At 36.1% G+C, this 6,345-nt stretch overlaps 1 long non-coding RNA gene across 1 annotated transcript; it reads right to left on the reverse strand.

Annotated features, from left to right (window-relative positions):
- Positions 1-4,127: 4,127 nt before the first annotated feature.
- On the reverse strand, positions 4,128-6,345 carry LOC127510712 (uncharacterized). The gene is made up of 3 exons (XR_007929704.1): positions 5,954-6,345; positions 5,022-5,153; positions 4,128-4,813 (listed from the first exon to the last, which is right to left on the reverse strand). It is a non-coding gene; the product is annotated as an uncharacterized LOC127510712 (long non-coding RNA).

A 6,345-nucleotide genomic window follows, 5' to 3' on the forward strand; every position in this document is an offset into this window, starting at 1 on the left:
AGCCTTTGAGCAGCCTTGGTAGGCCTCTAGATAGTTCTGGAGGCCTCTTTGAGGCTTATAGCTTGGGTGGTGGCCGTAGGGTCTGCCCTTTTCGAGGAACACATGAAGGCGCAGTAATTGCAGATAATTTAATCCAGATATTTTAATTCAGTCCGCAAATTTGTTTGAAGAACCAAATTAGCCAGAGTTCGGTTATCATGATTAAAAGAGCTGGCATCTGTCAAATCATCTCAGATATATTAAGCGAGGTACGAAGAACGAACCCCAGGGCTTAAAGAAAATCCCAAGCTTCCCACTGGTATTTACGACTTTGTGGTGGCGTTCATGTGCATTCAACTTGTAAATACAATTTTTTTCGCCATGACTTGAACGTACCAATACACTATATGAACAGGTCGTACAGCACATACTGTGCAAACAACAATATCTGAATTTTCAACCTCTGAAGTGCTTTTTTTTTTTTTTTTAATAAAGGAAAAATAAAAGAGTCTGCGATTGCATATCAAAATAGAAAATAAAAACTGAAATCATATCAACAAGTCCACCTCACAATCTATCCAAAATTTATGATAAAAAAGCATTTTAAAGAATACTTAAAAGATGTAGGTGTCTTTGAAGTGGACTGATAAAGATTGTAGCATGGCCTATGCAGGTTTGAGGATCTTTGAGACATTTAACAATGTAGCCATCATTTGGACAAGGGATGAGGACGAGCTCACGGCTTCTTGTTGTTCCAGAAATTTTAATCAACTCGTATCCTCCAGCATTTGAGGAAAGACAGTAAAGAAATTCCATGAACTCTTGTGGGTCTGAGTGATTGCCTACAACAGAAAAAAAAGACATTCAATGGCCCTTAAAACAAAAGCTTTATTGGTTCATCATGAGCAAGGCAATCTTTACATGAATGGGGGGAGAAGTGTTTCTGGGGTATGTTTTCATTTTCTAATTGAAGCATTTAAGATGAGTAATTTTACCTTTCTGGTCATTTTATTGATTACAGTATTAAAAAAATACTAAACTTCAGCAAATTCATTTGAAAATAGCAAAAAGTAAATTCAGCAAAAAGGTGAGAAATTTGCATTTTTGAAGTTAAATTTTCACAAATTCCCTATTGGCACAGATATTGTACATTTCACCTTTAAATGGGTCATATTATGCTTTTTTTTTTTACAAGATGTACATGATGGGTTTATTGTTGTTGTTGTTGTTGTTTTACAAGACTCGGGTATCCCCAAAATGTGTGCATCACGTTTCAGTTCAAAATACTGTAAATGCCCCTTTTTGGCCGGAAGCAAAAACGCTGTTTTCATGGTTGTCTCTTTAAACACAAATGAGCTGCTGCTCCCCACCCTTCTTTTCCAGAAGAGGGTATTTAAATACTTTCACTTTAAATACACTTCTACATATTTGACAAATGGAATATCTGAATAGTTCATGATATGGTTTACAAGTTTATGAATATTTTGAATAAAAAAGGGAAAACTAAATAAAATTTATATATCTGGCACCAGCTCTGGTTTAAACTCCTGATAAATGGTTTTCTGAATGCACTGACATGAAGCACATGCACAGAAAGAAGCTGTCATTTTCATGTTTGTGTCCACCCTTAGTAGTTGATAAAGGTGGGATCAGTAGATTTTGAAAAACGCTGTTAGACATTGTTGATATTTCTGTTGATTTGTTCTTCTATTGTTGATATCAACCCAGACAAACCCACCCCTCTCTTCATTGCTCCACCTCCAAAACTCACACTCCAATCTCAACCACCCTGCTTCGAGTTGGTCTTGAACTCTGGCCCGATCCCTGCTGGCATGCGAGGCGAGTGCACTAACAATGACACCAGACACCTCATTCTCTAGCAGTCGTCAGTGTGCAGTAGTATAACTGCAAAACTCTCACTATCTAGCCACTGTTACACACGCAACGCGAGAGTTGATGTCTGTTTATCACAGCTGACGCGCAACAAAAAAGCTTCACGAAAAATAAAGCGTAGTTGATGAACAGTTGATGACAAGGAAGCGCAAAAAATGAACGTATAGTACACAAAAGTAAATATAAACAAGAGTTTGTTGTTAGTCTCCAACAGCACAAGCAGCTCCAGACAATCATGACACTCAAACCCAGTGTTACTCACATGTGAAGCGGGTTCAAAGCAGCCTCTGCATTTTCAGGCCTTCCTGCTTATCTCTCTCCAGCGTTCGATAGCTTTTCTAATATAAACATGGGTCCTAAAGCGTTTTGCCCAGTCATAAACCTTCATTCCAGTGATATTCTTTTGAGCTCTTTTGTATTGTGTCCCATCTCTTGTTCTGCAGGGTTTTTTTTTTATTATTATTAAATCTTCCTCTTGCTCGTTCTCTCTCCTGGACCGTCATACGCCCCCTGATGCTGATTGGTTAGACGTTTGCTGTTGGTGTCAGCCCGTCTAACTTCCAAACAGTGTTTTTGAAATTATACTGAGTCCACCTTTAGTAGAAAAAAAGGAATGTATAGATTCATGTTTTCTTTGTATATTCCAATAAAAAAAGGGGGAAAAAATGGAAAGAAGCGGTCAGACACATCGCGTGAGTAAACCTTTTGCACCAAATATCAAATACACACAATGTTATGTTAAAAGCACACAAAAACACACAAGTTCACCTAATGTTCGTTATGTCTGTGAATGTGAAGAGTTGAAGAAGAAATCACAGTGTATCAGTATATCAGATCTGTGAAACTGCGTCTCTCGGACATGACGACAACACAGTGCTAACACAACTCACCAATTTTTTTTTAAATTCCATTAATTTCATCATTAACATAATAGATAAAACAATAAATGATGGTAATACAAAGTGATACTTTTAAATATTAAACTAAAACTGCCAGTAGGTGGCGGCAAGTCACTGCCTGAATGAGAGAGTCATTCATTCATTCAATAACGAAACAACCGTCTGTATTTATGAATGGCTCATTAATCATTTGCTAAATTCAGAACCACATAATACAGTTACTACTTTTATCATGTCTTTCTATAGCAGAAATAGCTGTAGTAGTACACTAGTATGCTGTTCTGAATTCAGCAGTTGACTTTTCCAATTTGTTCAAAGCCGCAGATTCGTTCACTAACGAAACATCAACGTGTGTTGCTTTCAGACACACACCAGGTCTGTTAATCTCATTGGAACCAATTTTTTTTTTTTTTTTTGCAAAATAGAGCAAACAATACTGACAATGCTATGTTTAAAATGTACATCACTTGATATTACCTCTTTATTTGTTGAATTGCTGCATATAATCAATGTCACATTTGCAAGTGTGTGATAATTTGGGAATAATTGCATTCTTGCTCATATAATATCAATATTAAAAACAAGAATTCACACAGGGTACGTTTCTGTACCGAAGAGAGTCTTAAATGAATCTCTATGCATGGTCTGTGTCTATATTTGTTCTTCATGCTAGTAAGTGCCAAATCCCCACTTTAAAAGGTACATTAATTACATGTCGATTACTGAATACTTTTTAACGTGTTATTAGCTTATTTGGTTATTGTATGGCACTTTCCAAGTGTACTGCATTGTATGTTGAAATAAATATGAACTTCTCTGTCATTTTGGGGTGAACCAACCCTTTACGGTAACATTAGTGCCGTTGAATGGCTGCTTGTGATGTGGATGTTGCGATCCTGTAATTGTGAATAGTTTTTCAAAACATGCTGTATAACTTGAAAGACTGGTCAGTATTTTGTACTTTGGTCAATAGCTCATTCTGTCAAAATTGTGGTGTATATATTGTATATATTAAACAGGCTCAATATGCATTTATATCATTTATCAATCTTTTGTTTTGTTGGTAGTTTATTGTACGTGCTGAAAATGCACAGTATTTGTGATGGGGTAACATGATCCAACATGTTATAATCTAAAGTTTTCTCCATTGTGCTGTAACGTGGAATATGTGAAAATTAATGTGGTGTGAAATGCTGAAAAAGAAGGGCTGAAAACTCCTGTGGAGTGCAGTCTTGGTATAGACTACAAGGAATACAAGGAAATCCGCACTTCATGATGTCATACAGGGCCATTATCGAAAAAAACTTTCAGAAACTTATATAAACCCTGAAGGAGTGTATTTGGCACAGAAATTGATACAATCTTAATTTGAAGCATCAATTTATTTTCAAAATGTAGACAGTTTACAATAAATCTGATTAAACATGGATAATTTCAGACAAGTAAATGCAGTTTTATCAACATCAAATTTTCAGTTATCACATCTATTAACATTCTAGACTTTCTAATTTAACATAACACTTTTGCATCATATGATATTCATGGGTCCCGTCTGTCTCAGTGCTGAAACTCTTTATACAAAGTTACAAGAATAGACAGCTCAGAGCTTATGAGTATAGTCTATTATACTGACTTTCATACAGTAATCTATTGCAAATTTCTAAAACATTATTTCTCATTTATAAGTCTTGACGATTTTCATCTTAAATCATACGCTAAAGGTTCCAAATGATTGGAATCACAGCTCCTGTCCTGTTATCTTAAGGCAAACAGTATGTAACCACTGAAAGTGTTGTGATTATTATTGTTATCCTCAATCCTGCTGCTAGACCAATGACTCACATAGACGACATCTCCAACCTCCAGGAGCAACACAACTCCTTTGGAGGAGTTTAACGCACCCTGAGACTGCTGAGCATGTGCAACAAGCACCCGCTGATTATTCTTCATAATGCTGACATTTGCTGGATATGGCTGATTACCGTGAGCATAGACAGAGATTGTGAACACATATGCTCCTTTCACAGGGGCTGTGAAAATACCTAAAGTAAATGACAAGAGATAAAGAAAAGAATCAACTGTTTCCTGTATGACAGCTTAATTACCAGGCACGCTGTGTAATAGTTTTGAAAAATGGCAGATCATTTAATTCTCTTATTCACATTAAACAACTGTAGAGAGGTTTGAATGGAGCAGAAGGGTTCTCATTACTAAAACTGAGTTTTATGACTCCATTTCATTGATAATTACCTGTAACTGGGTTGTAGGCATTCCCTATGTTTGTGAAGACGTTCCTGTAGGTTAGTCTGATGCTATGGGTAGAAGGACCAATATATCCACTGCCAGATTGCATCAGTGAAGCTGAAAAAGCTATTTCTCTGTCTGTTATTGAAAAGCATAAGCAATATTGTGACATATTACGCTGAGAATGTACATACACTGAATTTATCTTCATTCAAACACACTGTTTCACCTCTATTTTCCTTTCATTCATGTAAAGAAATAAAGATTGTGTTAAATGACATTTATAATGTAACGGTACACAAAACTGCCGTTTCGGTACGTAACTCTGTTTTGAAGTCACAGTTCGGTACAGCAGGGGCGGGGGAAAAAATTACTTATGTTTTAATAAACGTTGGTTTACTGAAAAAAAAAAAAAACTGTCTCTGTCTAAACAAATTCAATTATAATAAACATTTTCTTATGAATAAAAAAAAATCTATTTAATCTAACGCTGTAAACTATATAGGCAACCCGTAATTCCACATTACTATAATACAATTCCAATAATACAGGTTAAAATTAACAACAATAATTTTAGTTGTAATAATCAACACTCAAATTAAGAAAAATGTATGCAAATGTAAATATTTGCCTTCACAACTGCTAAATCTAATTATAAAATTATTTTTCTACTCCAAGTTGTTATTGAAATATAATCATTTACACAGTGGCGGACATAACTTGTTTTCATGACAGAGTGATTTAAACATACATTAAATAATCAAGACATTAACAGGTTAAGTAAAATATAATATATAAGCTAATATAGTGCATATATTTAGCGAAGGAGTTCATTTCTCTAGCGAACTAACAAGATGTTGACATTGAACGACCTGCCTGACCTAAATGTAAAGTTATGTGACATATTGTTTAAAAGAGTGAATGTTCTGGTAAGGTACCATCGTTTTTCTTGTTCAGCTCTTTCAGGATAAACGTCTGCTGTTCTGCAGCTTTCTCAGCATCCCTCAGTCGCGTCTCTAGAGCTCTGATGTTTGCTTTCTGCTCTGTAACGGTGGCGGTCAGTTCTCTCAGTGCTGCATGGATGTCAGGGAAGCCCAGGAAGGAGTTTTGTTGGCTGTCAGTTGAAGCTTCAGCTCTCAAAGTGTCTGTTTGAGGTGGATTCTGTCTTCCGTCCTCAGAGCTGATCTGTTGACTGATCTCAGTCTCATTGAGTCCTCCATCTACCTGCTGCTGAACGACAAACACAAAGGTTTCCAACAGCAGCAGTATACATACTAAAGCCTTCATTCTTCACTGATGTTTGTTTCCAGCTCTTGCTCTGTCATCCCCA

Source organism: Ctenopharyngodon idella, chromosome 4, assembly GCF_019924925.1.
Source record: "Ctenopharyngodon idella isolate HZGC_01 chromosome 4, HZGC01, whole genome shotgun sequence".
Classification (NCBI taxonomy): domain Eukaryota; kingdom Metazoa; phylum Chordata; class Actinopteri; order Cypriniformes; family Xenocyprididae; genus Ctenopharyngodon; species Ctenopharyngodon idella.